Source organism: Anser cygnoides, chromosome 14 (assembly GCF_040182565.1).
Source record: "Anser cygnoides isolate HZ-2024a breed goose chromosome 14, Taihu_goose_T2T_genome, whole genome shotgun sequence".
NCBI lineage: Eukaryota > Metazoa > Chordata > Aves > Anseriformes > Anatidae > Anser > Anser cygnoides.
In genome coordinates this window covers 7,155,300-7,169,550 of record NC_089886.1, presented here as the reverse complement: position 1 = coordinate 7,169,550, position 14,251 = coordinate 7,155,300, and the positions used below count along the sequence as shown (strand labels likewise).

At 53.5% G+C, this 14,251-nt stretch overlaps 1 long non-coding RNA gene across 2 annotated transcripts; it reads left to right on the top strand.

Annotated features, from left to right (window-relative positions):
- Positions 1–2,305: 2,305 nt before the first annotated feature.
- LOC106032652 (uncharacterized) lies at positions 2,306–10,859 on the top strand. 2 transcript variants are annotated; one of them, XR_007160782.2, is made up of 4 exons: positions 2,306–2,643; positions 8,224–8,452; positions 9,573–9,703; positions 10,726–10,859. It is a non-coding gene; the product is annotated as an uncharacterized lncRNA (long non-coding RNA). The 2 variants fall into 2 exon arrangements; XR_001204971.3 differs by having other exon boundaries at positions 2,307–2,643; positions 9,576–9,703.
- Positions 10,860–14,251: the final 3,392 nt, after the last annotated feature.

Here is a 14,251-nt window from a genome sequence, read left to right as displayed (position 1 = left end):
ATGCACCGCTGGGGGAGCAGCCTGGCTCAGGAGGGGGCCACCCCAAGAAGAGGAGGCTGCAGGTGTAGGGCTGTGCAGTCTGTTCCTATTATCAGCACTTTAAATAAATGGAGCCAAAAAGGAGTCATCTGAGCTTGTTTCTGAGAAATAAGTGACTCGGCGAAATTATTGGGGGAAAGGAATTTTGAGGGTGGTGGAGGGGTCAATGAAGAACCTCGAAAGACGAAAACATCACTTGACAAACTGCTGTGCAGGGCCAGGAGCAATTCCTGCTGCACGTTGGGAAGCAGCTGCGCTTTGGATCATTCTGCCTCCAGTTGGTTTGCAAATTTAATAGGACACTCAAGAGAGCATAGACGGGAAACCCCAAACTTGCTTTTCCTTTTCTCCATATGTGCTTGCAGGCTCCCTGACATTTTTTTTTTCCTGTGTGTTTGCTCTTTTTTTTCCAGCAGCTTATGTCTTACTGAGGAAATCCGACCTAAAACTGAGGCTCTGACGGACCGAGGCTCCACTCAGGGCAATGTCACGTAACGCCTCCCATGGTGGGAGCTGGCAGATAATGTACTGAAACAGGGAGTTCAGGTGGTTTGAGATAAATAACGTGAGCTGGGTTTTAACGTATTTACAGAGCTGATCTGGTTTTTGACGAAGGCGAGGAACTGGCCTTTCTCAGTCTGCAGCTCACCACGACCCTACAACCAAAATTATTGATACAAGCCATCAGCATGCAGCCCATGATCCCTGATGCTCCTGGGGGCTTGAGCATCTCTTGTATCCCGGCCTGACCCTACAGCAACAAGGCAATGTGCACAGGGGGAGGGCAGAGCTGAACTATTTATACTTGTGGAAAAGAAGGAGCCCTTCCCTTGACCTCCAGCAGGCAATAAACAGCCTCCAACCCAAGTTAGAGCTTCATCCCAGGACCTGCTCGTCAGTCTCAGGATGAGTCAGGAGCTTGCCGGTGCCAGCTCCATCACCATAAAGTCACAGAAAAGGGGGTTGCCCCCTGGGGATCCCCATTTGGGAGCTGCTGGAGGCAGCAGCAGCGTGTTCCTGTGCCGGGGGAGCTCTGCAGGAGGAGCAGTGCTGTGCTCGCTCGCCTAAGCCATGCCAGCTGCAGCTCTGTGACAATTTTCAGGTGAAGTCACTCAAAGAAGTCCTTGGAGGAGGTCGCAGCCCCAGTCCCCAGGAGGAGCTCCAGTGGTCCTTGGGTGCTGGTCAGCCCTGTGCTCAGCATCTCTGAGGGCTCACAGCCGGGGTGGTGCCACCATGAGCCACACACCCACATGCTGGGAGCTGCTCGGGTCCGTGACACGCTGGGCACGCTGAACACACACACTGTGCTGGGCTCACTTCGGATACATCCTGGCTACGCTCCTGACCCTAAAAGTCTTTAAGACCATAAATAAATGATACTACTCTGTCTTCTCCTCTAGCTCTCAATGCCTGGTGAGCTCACCAGCGGACGAGCTGTGCTGTACCTGTGGAGAGCCTGTGCTCTGCTATCAGCTGGTAAATCCCCCCCGGACGGGGGGGTAAGGGCTTCAGTGGCTGAATTTGGGACCGCATCCTGCCAGGGCAATGGCAGCACAGGGAGCTGGAGCAGTGGGAGCCCTCTGCTCCTTTTGTAACACAGGAAGGATGTTTTGTTGGGGCACATTATTCACCATGGCCAGATATTGATGGCCTCCTAACTCCTGAGCGCTGGAGCGCAGCACGCTCCTGGTGCGTTACAAAGTGATCGATAATGAGTGGAAATTAATGCAGTGGAAACGATGCATTCAGAGCCAGCTGGGAGTTTGGCCGCGGGCTGTTAGCATGGCTCTGCCTTGTGGGGGCAGCAGGACATGGCACAGGATGCAGGTGGTGCCCTGGGCATCTCCCTGCATCTCCCTCGGGTCTGGGATGTGCAGGTTCCCAGAGAGAAAAACGAAGATTGTTATGGACTGGAGAGAAAGTTCAGCTCCTCTTCATGCTTTTTAGGAATAACTGGCTGCAGCCCAGCTGTGCTCTGGCAGCAGGGCATTTGGGACCTTCCCCCATACCGTGGCACAGCCTCGCCTGCGACTGCTGCTCCCCTCCTCTTCCTCCTTGCTGCAGCCCTGGGGCAGGGCTGGGGCATTCCCGGCTCTGAGCAGCCACAGGGCATAAATGTTGCCCTAATAATCAGATAGCTTTTCATCCTTTTAACTCACATCCTGCTCATGTTTCCTGCAGAAACAACCCAGAACCCATCCGCTTCCACCCCACTCATTTTCCGCTTGGTCTGCCTCTTTATTGCCCAATAAAGAGCTTCTGGTTCCATTTTGTGATCGGCCTGCTGGGGCCCCAGCCCTGTGCCCTGGGCAGGCTCCTTGCCTGGCCCCTGCAGCCCCAGTGGGTGGGGGGGTCCCAGTCTCACCCTGGGGACACGGGGACATCAGCTGTGGGGCCCCTGAGCTCATCGGGGCACCCTGCAGGGGCAGAGAGGCTGCGTTGTGCCTTTCTGCTCCTTGCCGGGCTTTGCCAGCCTTGTTGTCATCTGAGTAGAGATTTTGGTCTCTCCGTCGAGGTTTGCAGTGAGCAGAGACAGAGGAGCACACATTTTTGGCAGCTGCTGAGACCAGGAGCCTGCAGGAGCCCCTTCCATCGTCTGCCGAGGTGAGCCTGCGGCTGCAAACGTCCCCGCGAGTGGAGGAGCAAAGCGGCTCCTTGGCGGCTGAGCTGCTCCTCCCGGCCTTAACTGCAGCATTGTTACAAATACTGTATCTCAGGCAGAGCTGCAAAGGAGAAAGCTAGCATCACAAATACCTGCCCTTATAGTAAGATGGCCAAGCAAACAGCTTCCTGAGCAGTGCTCCCTTTTAAATGTTCTCAGCTGGGGTCTGATGCAGCTTCTTGGGCTTCTCTTGTAAGGGAGGAAATGGTTCTGGTTTTATTTTAAACTACAAAATCTTGGTCACTTTTCCTGCCCAGCTGCAGATTGGAACAGTGCTGGCATGACGAGTGCTTTGCCCAGGAGTGAGACAAGGGGCTGGTCTTGGTTCCCAGCCCCAGCTCCCCCCCGGTGCTGGAGGCTCTGCGCATCGCTCTCAGCAGCGGCACAGTGGCGAGGTTCCCTGAACACTTTTAGTGCATAATAGGACTGGTTCAATAATCCCATTACAGTCTGTCTTCGGGATGCCAGAACTAATTGGCAGGCGCTGGGACCTTCTTCCCCAGCTGGAATTTTATTGCTCATCACAATTAACCACGATGCTGAAGTCTCTCGGCTGCACATGTGCCATTAGCTCAGTCTGGAGCTGTGTCCTCGCTGGGCACTCTCGGGTCCCCAATGCACCCTGTCCCCAGCCTCTGGCAGGAAAAGTACATGGTTATTACCGTAGCTGATTTGCCTTTATTTCATGCCGTTTGCACTAATAGGATTTATTTTGCGCATGTCCAGTTGGAGCATCTTAATGCCTGAAATGCTGAAGGCGGCCGTGCCAGAGGCACTGGGAAGCTGGGGACAGCACTTGACATGTGCTCCACTCTGAGCACGGGCAGAGATTCAGCTCTCTCCAGCATGATGGACACATTTGTTTAAGCATTTTTTTTTCCCCTGAACTAAAGCTGTTAAACAGCCTTTGCAGCTCATCCTGGCTGCCTGCGTTCAGCTGCTGTGGGACATGCCATTTCTGGGGCCCCGGGGAGAGCGGAGGGCTGAGGACAGGCTCTGGTAACGCGGCTGGGGCCATTTCGTTGCCTTTTGAGCAATTCTGACTTCAGAGACTCTGATCCCACGGTGGCAATTTGCAGTGATGAGGAGCAAACTCTTGGCTTCGGTGTTCGTATTTCCCATCCCCACACATGACCTGGATCACAGTGCCGCCGACAGAGGCTCTGAAAGCGCACGAGCCAGAGGAGAAAAGCTCCTCTTCCAGCGTTGACCAGAGACTTATTACCGGAAGATACTGCGAAAGCCCAAACTTTACAAGGCTTCAGAAAGTGATCAGACAAATTCTAGGAATTAAAAATCCATAAGGGGCTGTTAAGTGCCAAGACAAGCTCTGAGCTACAGGTCGGTGAAGCCAGCAGTCGTTGTGGGGAGGCAAGCGTGGGTCTGTGCAGTCCCTCCTGCTCTCTCCATCACACCCACGCGTGGCCAGGACTAGCGCCAGCGTGCTGGGATGAAGGGGCCTTGGTCTGTGCAGGGCTCCCTTTGCCATTTTAGCTTCTGGAGTTGTTTTAATCAAGAGCTACATGATATTTGAGCAGAACAGCAGGAGTATCTGGAGCGCTGCAAAGGATGAGGCTCCATCAATGGAGCCAAACAGGGGAAGGCAAAGTGTGCCACTTCAGAAGACGCCTGTTGAAATTGGGAGCAGAGGGAGGTTGGAAGAGATTTGTCTTGTTTTCCACAGCTGGCCTGTGGGGTGACAAAGCCCCAAAAGCCATGGGATCAGGACGGGAGGGCTGGGACAGCAGGCTGCACCCTCGGCTGGGGGTGGGCGTCAGCAGCAGCCAGAGGCACCCTGCCTCAGTAACGATGGCATTTGTATTAAACACAGGCTGCAGGATCAGATTGCCACCCAGCAACAGCCTAAATTACACTTCATTCCTCTGTTGATTGCCTTTTAGGTTGGCTAAAACCCTGCCTCAGTCCATTTCTCCCAGCGATGGCTTTTAGTCAAAATAAAACCCTGCCCTGAATTCATTGCGCTCTGGTTCACACTCTCGGTCCCCAGCTGTCACCTCCAGCACCCTACATAGTGAGTTGCTGTGTGCCCCTCTGCCCAGCCTCAGCCCCAAAAATACAGCAGGATTGCTTCCTCTTTAGCATCTCCCCTCCAACAGCAAGTAGCTAGGGAATGCCCCCAGGATTATTTTATTTCCAAATAACTGAACCAGCCTCTTTTTCCCACTTGGGGGTCGGTCACTGTTTGGAGCAGAGGGATGCTGCTGGCGGCTCTGGGCTGCCCACCCCTGCCTGCTCCCATGCTGGGGGCCGGGGGGGGGCTCGACAGCAGCACTGGGGCCAGGGGAAGGTTTCCTTGGTCGGCGCTGAGGCTTTGATTCCAGCGTAGAGCCGCGTGCTGGGGCAGTATTTCATGCTTGCCGGTGTCGGCTGATAAACCTTTGATTTTCACTTCTGGGAATAATAGCACGGTAATGAATTATATTCACAAGAATAACTGTAATAGTCATAAAACTGCAAATAGAAGAAAACTGTAAATCAGTCATCCCCTTGTAATGTGCTTACTTCATCTGAATCACCCTCCCTGGGCAGATTATCAATTTTATTTGGCTTTTCCATCCTAAACTTTTATTAAGTGGGGTGCCTCATGCATAAAGATCCGGAGCACGAGCCATATGTTCAGGGGATTTATCTGTTTATTTTGCCTGCCTTCCTGCGCTCTCCCCCTCCTGCTCACAGCTCTCCAGACCTGCAGGCGGCTGACGTGGGCCCATAAAAGACACACATCCCTGGTGTGGCTTTACCTTTATTATGCAAAAAAATAGATGCCGTCATGCCGCACGGCGATGAGCGTGCCTTCCTTCGTGCTATGCAGAGGTACCCAGGCGCTGCTGCACATTCAGATTTCCATGTAATTAAAGCAGAAATCCATTAGCATAGCCCCAGAGTGATCAGGGGGACACATCGTGGACCACGACATACCTTGGGCTGGCAGCACGGAGCTGCTCCTGCTCGTGGCATCGCAGGGAGGCTGGGGCAGCAGGGTCAGCATCGTGGAAAGGGTGGTGAAGGTTGGCTGCTGCTTTGCTGAGCTGGAGCCCGGATGGGGAAGGTGGCTGTGAGGGCAAAGCTGCTGCACAGGGGGCTCCAGGTGTCCTCACTGCAGCATCTGACCTGCGCTCACCTCAAAGGGAGGGAGCAGCATGGATCGGCTGGGCCCAAGGTTTTTCTCCTGCTGGGTGCAAGGAAATAACCTGGTAGCTTTTAGCAAAGAATTGTCACCTCCATTCCTCTTTTCTGGGGGGGGGAGTTATATAAAAAAATGCCTTTGTGTTTCTCTCACAACAGACCCCGCATCCTTTTTTGTTTCCCCTCAGCTGAGATCCACCCGTTAAATCAGTGTAAAACCACAGCAAGAGTAATGCTGAATCTGGCCCAGATGCAAAAGGCATCGACGCAGCCAAATGAGGCACAGCAAAGGTGCAAACTGCACCCAGCAAGATGCAGCTGCGGGGCTCGGGGACCTTTCCAAAGCCAAGCAGGGTTTGCTTCAGCTGGACGTGAACGTGCCAGGGCCCGCGCCGCTTTTGGAAACCCCGGCTACAATGTTCCACAGCCGCCCAGCAGGGGAAAAGAGAAAAACCACAGAACGGGTTATTTACGAGGAGCTTCTCTGGGATATTTCTATCTGTGATCTGAAACCACCATGTAATGTAGAGATCCAGAACTGCAGCTCCAAATCCTCCCGTCAAGCTGTGCTTTTGCCATCATTTTCCTGCCCACATTGCTCCAGTCCTGACTTCCCAGTCTCACTGGAGGAGGTCACGGCTGGAGCCTGGAGAGGTCCCAGCTCACCAGCCCTTTCCCAGCTGCTGCTGGAGCTGCTCCGGCTTTTCCAGAGCTCCTGTTTGGCCTGAGGTAGGGAAAACCGGAGCCGGCTGCGCAGCTCGAGCTGTTACCAGCTTTGGCAGAGCTGGAGAAGAGACAAAAAACAAACTGCCGAGGTGACTGAGATGGGGAGTGGGTGGAGGACAGGCAGAGAGCTCCATTATTTCCATGATTCATGTGGGTGCTCCGCTCGACACGCAGCACGCGGTGTGATCCCGCACGGATCCCATCACGGAGCTTCAGCAGGGGAATTAAAAGCAACCGGAGCAAAGCTCCCGTGGAGCAATGGGGTCTGCAGGGTTTGGCTTTCCCATGCTGGTTCATGGCTCTGAAATCCTATTTCCAAACATCCCCGAGGCTGGGGGCAGCCAGCACAGGAGCTCAAAATCTCTCATGGGAGCCATGTGGGGTGTGCAACCTGCCTCGCATCCCCCAGGCAGGTTTGGGGTCCTGTATGGCCGCGTGCACTGCTCCTCAGCGAAGAGAGCCTGAGCGGAGTCATGCTCAGAAGAAGGGGGAAAAAAAATCAACCTCGTAGGAATCAGATTTTAAGGACAAGCCAGAATTTCAAAAGTAGCTGCGATTTGAACATAAATCTGCTCTTTGCAGCCAATTAGCCAGTCTGCGAGAGCAGCGGGAGCGTCTCATGTTGTGACAGCGGTGGAAAGGCACCAAAGCCGAACAGCGTGGGTTGTGTGTGCCTCCCGTGCAAGCTGCTGCTCGGGCAGCCCCAGCCCCAGCCCCAGCCCCAGCCCCAGCCCCAGCACCAGCGCCCAGCACCGGGCAGCAGCAGGATCCCACCCGCGGGGTGCTGCCGGCAGCTGCAAACAGCCTGGTTTGGGGAACTCTGGTGTCTGGGGCTCATGCGCATGCCCGTGCACAGTCCCTCTGGGATCTGCTCATAACAAGGGCCTCTCCATGCAGTTTCTTGTGGTTTCCTAGGGAAGAAAAGAGCTGATAACGCCGTGCAGGTGTGTCCATTGGTAGCTGTATTTCCTTCGGTGCTTTCAGATGCAGACAGGGGACAGCCGCCTCCCTGACCCCCAGTCACCAGAGCCTCTCAGAAGGTCGGCAGCGAAAACACCCCACCTAGAAAAGAGGGCAGTGTGAGCTCAGCCACTGCAAGACCCAGGAGAATCTATACCCCCCAGCACCAGGGCAGGGTCCCTGGGATGTCCAGGCCCCCCCTGCTCACGCAAGCCCCTGCGATGCGTTGGGAGCCTGTCCATGAGCATCCTCTGGGCAGAGCCGGCCAGGAGCCTGCAGCCTCCACCGGCCACCCATGCAGCTCGGAGGCAGGGCCTCCCCAAGCAGCTCCTGCTGCTGAAATCACATCCCCGATCCCTGCTCCGTGACCGAATTAGCGAGGAGCAGCCACGCGAGGCGCATCGCCCCCGCCTGCGCGCGGCGAGGGGGCGGCGGGGGAAGGCGGCCGGGGGGATGCTCTCGGTGAGTCAGTGCCCAGCTCCCGCTCGGGTGCTCGTTTTGGAGGTGAAGGCTGGAAAGTGGCTCCCTCCCTCCCCAAGCCAAAAAAAAAAAAAAAAAGCCGTGACAGCTTGATTTAGTGCTGGATAATGAGGCAATTGTGAGGAGGATGGGTACAGCGGGAGCCTGCGCTTGCCAAATCGTTCGGCTTAATTGATCAAATATTTTTATGCATCGTTTATTCCTTTAAGGCCTCCGTAAGCCGCCTCTCCTGCCGCACTGAAATGAAAAGAGCAGTGCTGGAAATCACCCAGGCTGAGCCCTGCTGTGACGGGGAGGGACGGGTGGCAGCTGAGGACCTCCCGGACACCACGGACCCTCCTGGCTGCCCCTGCTGCCCACCGTGCTCATGCTGCAGGGCCAAGGAAATGGTGGGCAAGAGGATCCAGCCTCCCCAGGGCTCCCGTAGGCAGGCAGCAGGTGGGAGCACAACCACGGACAGTGTCCATATATCCAGGCTTGTCCTGAAGTGCTGGCCAGGGCACGGGGACAGCCCCGTGTGCCACCCGGGCTGTGCCTGCCCGTCCCCGTGCCAGCCCCGGCGTCCCCGCTGTTCGCGGTGCGATGCAAGTGCCCGGCTAGCCAAGCTGGGCAGACAAGGAATTGCTAGGAAAGCTTTCCCCCATGCAATTAAGTCACTGTAATCACTAAATCCTCCCGTCAAAGCCGGATCTGTTAATCTACGAAGAAAGAAGGACAAATCCCTCTTTGCTGGCTTTTATCTCCTGCCCTCCAGCTGCCAGGCTCCCCCGCCGAGCTGGGGGTCTCCTTGCCCTCCCCCAGGCTCTAACGTGCCGTATGTGCCCCCATGGGGACAGCCGCTGCCGGATGGGACCCCCGGTGGGCTGGGGGGCTGCAGGCCCTCGCTGGAGGCTGGTGCTGGGCTCGGGCAGGCAGGGAGCCCTGCAGGGCACTACCCGGGCAGCCGCTCGGGGCCTGCGGGCAGCTTTCTCCGTGCTCAAAACAAGAGCTGCCTCTAGCAGCAACGGAGACGGCCTTGGGGCTTGTGCCAGCTCCGGGAGAGGCAGCTCCTTCCCCACCTTGTGCTGGGGTTGGGGGGGATGTGCCCCCGACACGCAGCAGCCTGGGGGCCGCACAGAGCAGGCCCCCAGCGCATCCCGGCCTGTCCAGCGCCAGCATCTCCCCCAGCGCTGCGCAGCCCCCGTCGCGCCCTGCCTGTGTCCTGTCCTGCCCCTCAGGCAGCCGCTGAGGCCAGGAGGTGCTGGAGCAGGCCGTGGCCTAGCTGGGAGATGGGGCAGCGGGTGGGTACGACATGTCCCGCAGTGCTACTTTGGACTCTCCTGACACCCAAATTCTGTTTTCTCTTATTTAACCCCCCCCCTCCACGACAAACTTTCACTCTAATTCTCCTAGAACTGGCTCAGAGCTCTCCTAGGAAACTAGCAGATAGAAAACCGCAGCATCCTGTTGGAGCTCCCCGCTTGTTATCCAAGGCCAGGGGAGCTCCACCAGCACCTCAGAGAGCAGAGGTCTCTCCTCCAAGCGCGGCCGGACCCTGCACCTTCCTTTTTGTTCCCAGCAGGTCCAGTGACGTGGGATTTCCCTGACGGCACACCCAGGGATGCTCCTCTATACTTCTGTTCTCTAGGAACAAGAAAGACCACGAAGAAGAAAGCTGGAAATCCTGCGGACACCTAAAATGAAATGCAGGTAGGGAGATAATCGAATGGAGGTGTGTCGACAGCCAGGGCTGGGACTCCCAGCCCCGAGTCCCTGGGGAGAGGCGGCCGGGCTGTGCTCGGTGCCGCCAGGCGAGGACCCTGCTGGGAGCACGTCGGGAAGAACTGCCGTTCTTTACGGCCACTAATGGTATTTGCAGCTCCCCATTTAAAGATGATGATAAAGGTAATCAAACTGTCAGGGACGAAGACAGATGGGGAGCTCGCTGCAGTCAGCGAGGGATTCCCCGCCTCGGGTTAGCAGCTGTGATTTATATTTCCTTCGTACCTGCGCACTCGGAGCAGGGAGCAGGGCAGTGGGGCTTCACAAAACCCTGTACGGAGTGCAGTGACGCTGAATTTATCTGCATTGAGCTCCGAGGCCTATTATGCCTTCTTTAGCCATCACCATGAAATATCGCTGGGATTATAAACTTTTCCTAGAAAATATTTGGTGAGCGGGATTGGCTGACAGCGATGAATAGCTCAGCATCCTGCAGCCAGATGTGTCCCAGCCAGCAGCAAGCCCCTTTCCCTTCCTTCTCCATCCACACAAGGCTTCAAAAGTGCCCTGGCAGAGCAGGCACTGAGGTCCTTATGATCCATCTGAGCTATGAAGTACTTGGTTCACTCGGAGGTGCAGGTTACAAGAGCATCAGCCGTGATGAAGGAAGGGGATGGAGGTGCAAGGACCCCCCCAGATGCATTGCCATTGACCTGGACCTGCCTGCAAGCCACGCTCGGACCTCTACTGGCTGTGGATCCCTACCTGTAAATCAGAGAACAAAGGGCAGCCCTCCCTTGCTCTTCTCCAAGCTCTTGCCTCATCTTGGCTCTGGCGTTCCTCCTTTTCTATCCCCAGACATTGTCTCTTTTCTCATCTTTCCGTTGTGCACTGTCACACCGACAATAGGGACAGCCACCAGCCTCGCCCTCGTCATAACACAACGTCGCTCAGCGGGGCTCTGTGCCGGCGCTGATACCGTAGCCATGCAACCCGTGTTTGTGTTTCAGGGATTGTGTTTGCTTTATTTCCCTGGATTAAAAAGCGGTAAGAAAACAGCCTCACCAAGAAGAGTTCGAGCAGTTAATTAGTTTCAACATTGAAAGGGCCGCTGCCCAGCAGCTAAAAAATCATCGTGTTTGAATGGTGAATTAAGTCAGCCAGCCAATAAATCTGAGCAACAAAACAGTCCCTTTAGCCCAGAGGAGCTCTCTTTCCTCAAAACACTGATAAATGGCTTTTTCTCAGAGCCCACAAGGTCATCAAATTAATAAAGCATTTCAAGTAATGTACGGAAGCGAAGTGACACCCTGTTGCAAGAGATTTGCTGTTGAAACGGACTCTCTATAACAGAGTGTGATGCGTAGAGGATTTCCAAAGCAAACCCATCCTCTAATTTAGGGCAGTTGTCCAAACTTCTTCATGTCTGTTCTGGTCCATTGTCTTCCCCCCTAGTCGTTACTTAGGAGAGCTAAGCTTGGGAAAAACTCACAGAAGAAAAAAAAAAAGAAAATGAAAATTTGCGATTTTCCCATTGACCAGGCAAAAAACTCAAGATACTTACTGTGAACGAAATGTAAGAGAAAGTAAGTGAAATGCTGAAAAGCTCATAAAATGATGGCAGGACACAATCCCATCCTTTGCAGGGGCTCCTTTCCAAGCCCACATGAAGCCAGGTCCGGGCACCGCGTGGTGCTGGGGATGTAGCAGTGGCAGGCATGGACAGGACGAGATGAGTGATGGATTTAGAGCTGCTCGGGGGCAGATGTTAGGGAAATCTTTCCAGCAGTCAGGATAGTTTAGCAAGGGAACAGATTGCCTGGGAGATGAGGCAGCTCTGCCCCTGGCTCTTTCTACGGCATCTGCCAGTGGCTGCGAGCGCGTCCTGGTGGCCTCGCTGCCTTCCAGCCCAGGGCTCTTCTCAGTGCCCTGCTCTTCAGAGGAGGTAGCACGGGACACAATTTTCACTTTCCCCTCTTGCAGATGGCCATAGCAGGCCTTGCAGCAGACGCAGAGATGGAAAAGGCACCTCCAGCCAGCTATCTCCAACTGATTTACTTGAAGTTCGTGGTGGGAGCCTCTCCCCTAATCTTAAGGCTGGGTATGTCCCCTCGCTCTCCACTGAAATAGCTTTCTGCAAGCTTGTGTTACACTTGAAACAATTTAATATGAAATATATACTTAATAACACGGCAGCACAAAGAGGCACCGAACAGGCCAAACATAAAAAATCAGAGCTAGCAATAATCTCTGCATGTTGTATCCACTGAGTACCCTTCGTCTTGAAATCCTAGCCTGGCTTTCATTTGCCTTTGAGTTACTTGGAGCACAAACCTCTCGAGGCAGCCTCCAGCCCGTGCACGCCCCGCAGCATCCTGCGAGTGCTGTCCCAGCACACGGCTCCTAACCACGGCGCTGCCTGGGGCGCACGCGGACGGCGACCTCCGAGGGGACGCGCATCTCGCCCAGCTCCTGACATCCAAAGCTGGCAGCACGCACGCAGGGACAGCTCCAGCCTCTTTGCGAGCTCATTGACATGCAGCAGGAGCCCCGGGTAGCGTATGGAGCGTGGAGGCAGATGGATGGACATATGTATAATCTGTGTGCATCTCCGCTGATGTAAACGTCCCGGCACGGGCATTAACACTCGAGTACACGGCTTGCGTTGGGGGCACGAGAGAATTTTTCTCCCATAAAATAAATAAAGTACGTTCCGAGCATCTTGGGATGCAGCCATTCTAATCCTTTTATTCCTTCCAAAGGAAAATGATTCCATATTCAGGGCACTGTGCAAACAATTAATTAGCCTAATGAAAATGAAAGGCCTAATTGCTTGATATTATTATGATCATTGGCAGCCAGGCGTGACCAGGCACTGTCCTATCAGTGAGAAAGCTCCACTTTCTGGCTTTTCAGGTTTTTTATGACATTTGAATATCTAAAAATATATATTTTGTTTTCTTTTTTTTTGGGAGCGATAGTGTAATCCTCCCTTCCACATGCAAAAAAAGCTGGCAGTATTTGGAGACATCTGAACGAGCTGCTGTATAATTAAAAAAATGAACAGAAGAGATACCCAGCTGGTGTGAAATGGCCTGGCTGAACAGAAGTCAATAAAGCTGTAACTTGCCTGAGTTGAATGATACGGTGGCGTCTCCAAAGCACGTCTCCTGCAGGAGACCGCACTCACAAGACAAGAGTGCTGCAACATAAGAAAGATTATCTTTTTTAAGGAACAAACCCAAAATTAAAGTACAATTGCCCTTAACCCAACTCCCTTTTCAATTATCTGTTGTTATCCAAATGGAAAAGTGCTGTAAGCTCATGCAGATGAACTTTTTCACTGTGGTTAGGATCATGAGGAGTCCAGTTACAGGAGTCTAAGAAAACGACCCTTTATCATTGATGCTTATCTCACAATGTAGGGATAGAAAGCAGATGCTGACTGAACACTGACTCAGCCTGAGGAGCATGGGTCCAATAATTCTTCCTTTACGCAACTGATTCTCACAGGAAAATCCCCAAGATTCAGCTTTAATTCTACTCTCTTGCTTGTGCAGAGACTGGCAACCAGAGACTTTAAAAACAGCGTGGGCAAAGTCAGCTCTCGTTTGCTCAAACAACCCCACTGACTACACTACTGAGGGTTTCTCAGGATGCTGTATTTTGGTTGGGGAGGGAGAAATTGCAATTTAAGCTTTTTTAGGGGTATTTTTACTCTGTGCTCCAGGCTGGCACCCAGAGCTGCAGGAGAAGCCCATACAGAAGAAGTTCATAGCCGTGCAGCATCAGGTACTCAGAGGGGAAATAGGGCTCCCTGCTGCAACCAGTGGTGATAGGTCAGCTCCTCACTTACAGCCTTGGGATATCCCTGGGCAGAGTTAATGCTCTGAATTGATTGCAAAGCAATCAGGAATCCAAGTCTGGCCACTGAAATGAGGTGAAGCCTGGTCACCAAAATGAGGTGGAGTGAGCCCACTCCCTCATGCTCTTCAATGTTATTCCTTCCCCACATAATTTAACTTACTGCTGGCTAGCAAAGAGGAAGGGCAAAGTCAAACCTACACCTCTGTTAGCATGAGGTGAGAGCAGCCCACATGCTCCTCTAGGCACAGAAGAAGAAATTTCTTTATGCCATCTCGGCAGCTTGCTGGGAAAACAGCAGTAGACTTGGTCACTTGAAGACTTTGACAACTCCACATTCGTATCGTGCTGACTTTTATGAGATGAGCTGTCCCCAAATATATAATTTTCTGAGGATTAAAATAAAAAGAGGTGATTATACTATAGACTTGTACAATCATGTAAAAATGTAAGAATAGAAAATAAAGGTTTGTGGCTGAGGGTCCCTGCACTCCACAATTAACTTTTTACCTTGCAAAAGTGAAGCTGAGAATGTATGGGCCTTACTGAGACCATTTCAGGTCTGCAACTATTTGTTTTTGCAGCTGGCAACAATTATTACAGATGCTGCTGGGGACTTTGAGACAGAGAAAACATCAAACCCAAAGACATCATAGCAGGAACTGTCTGTCA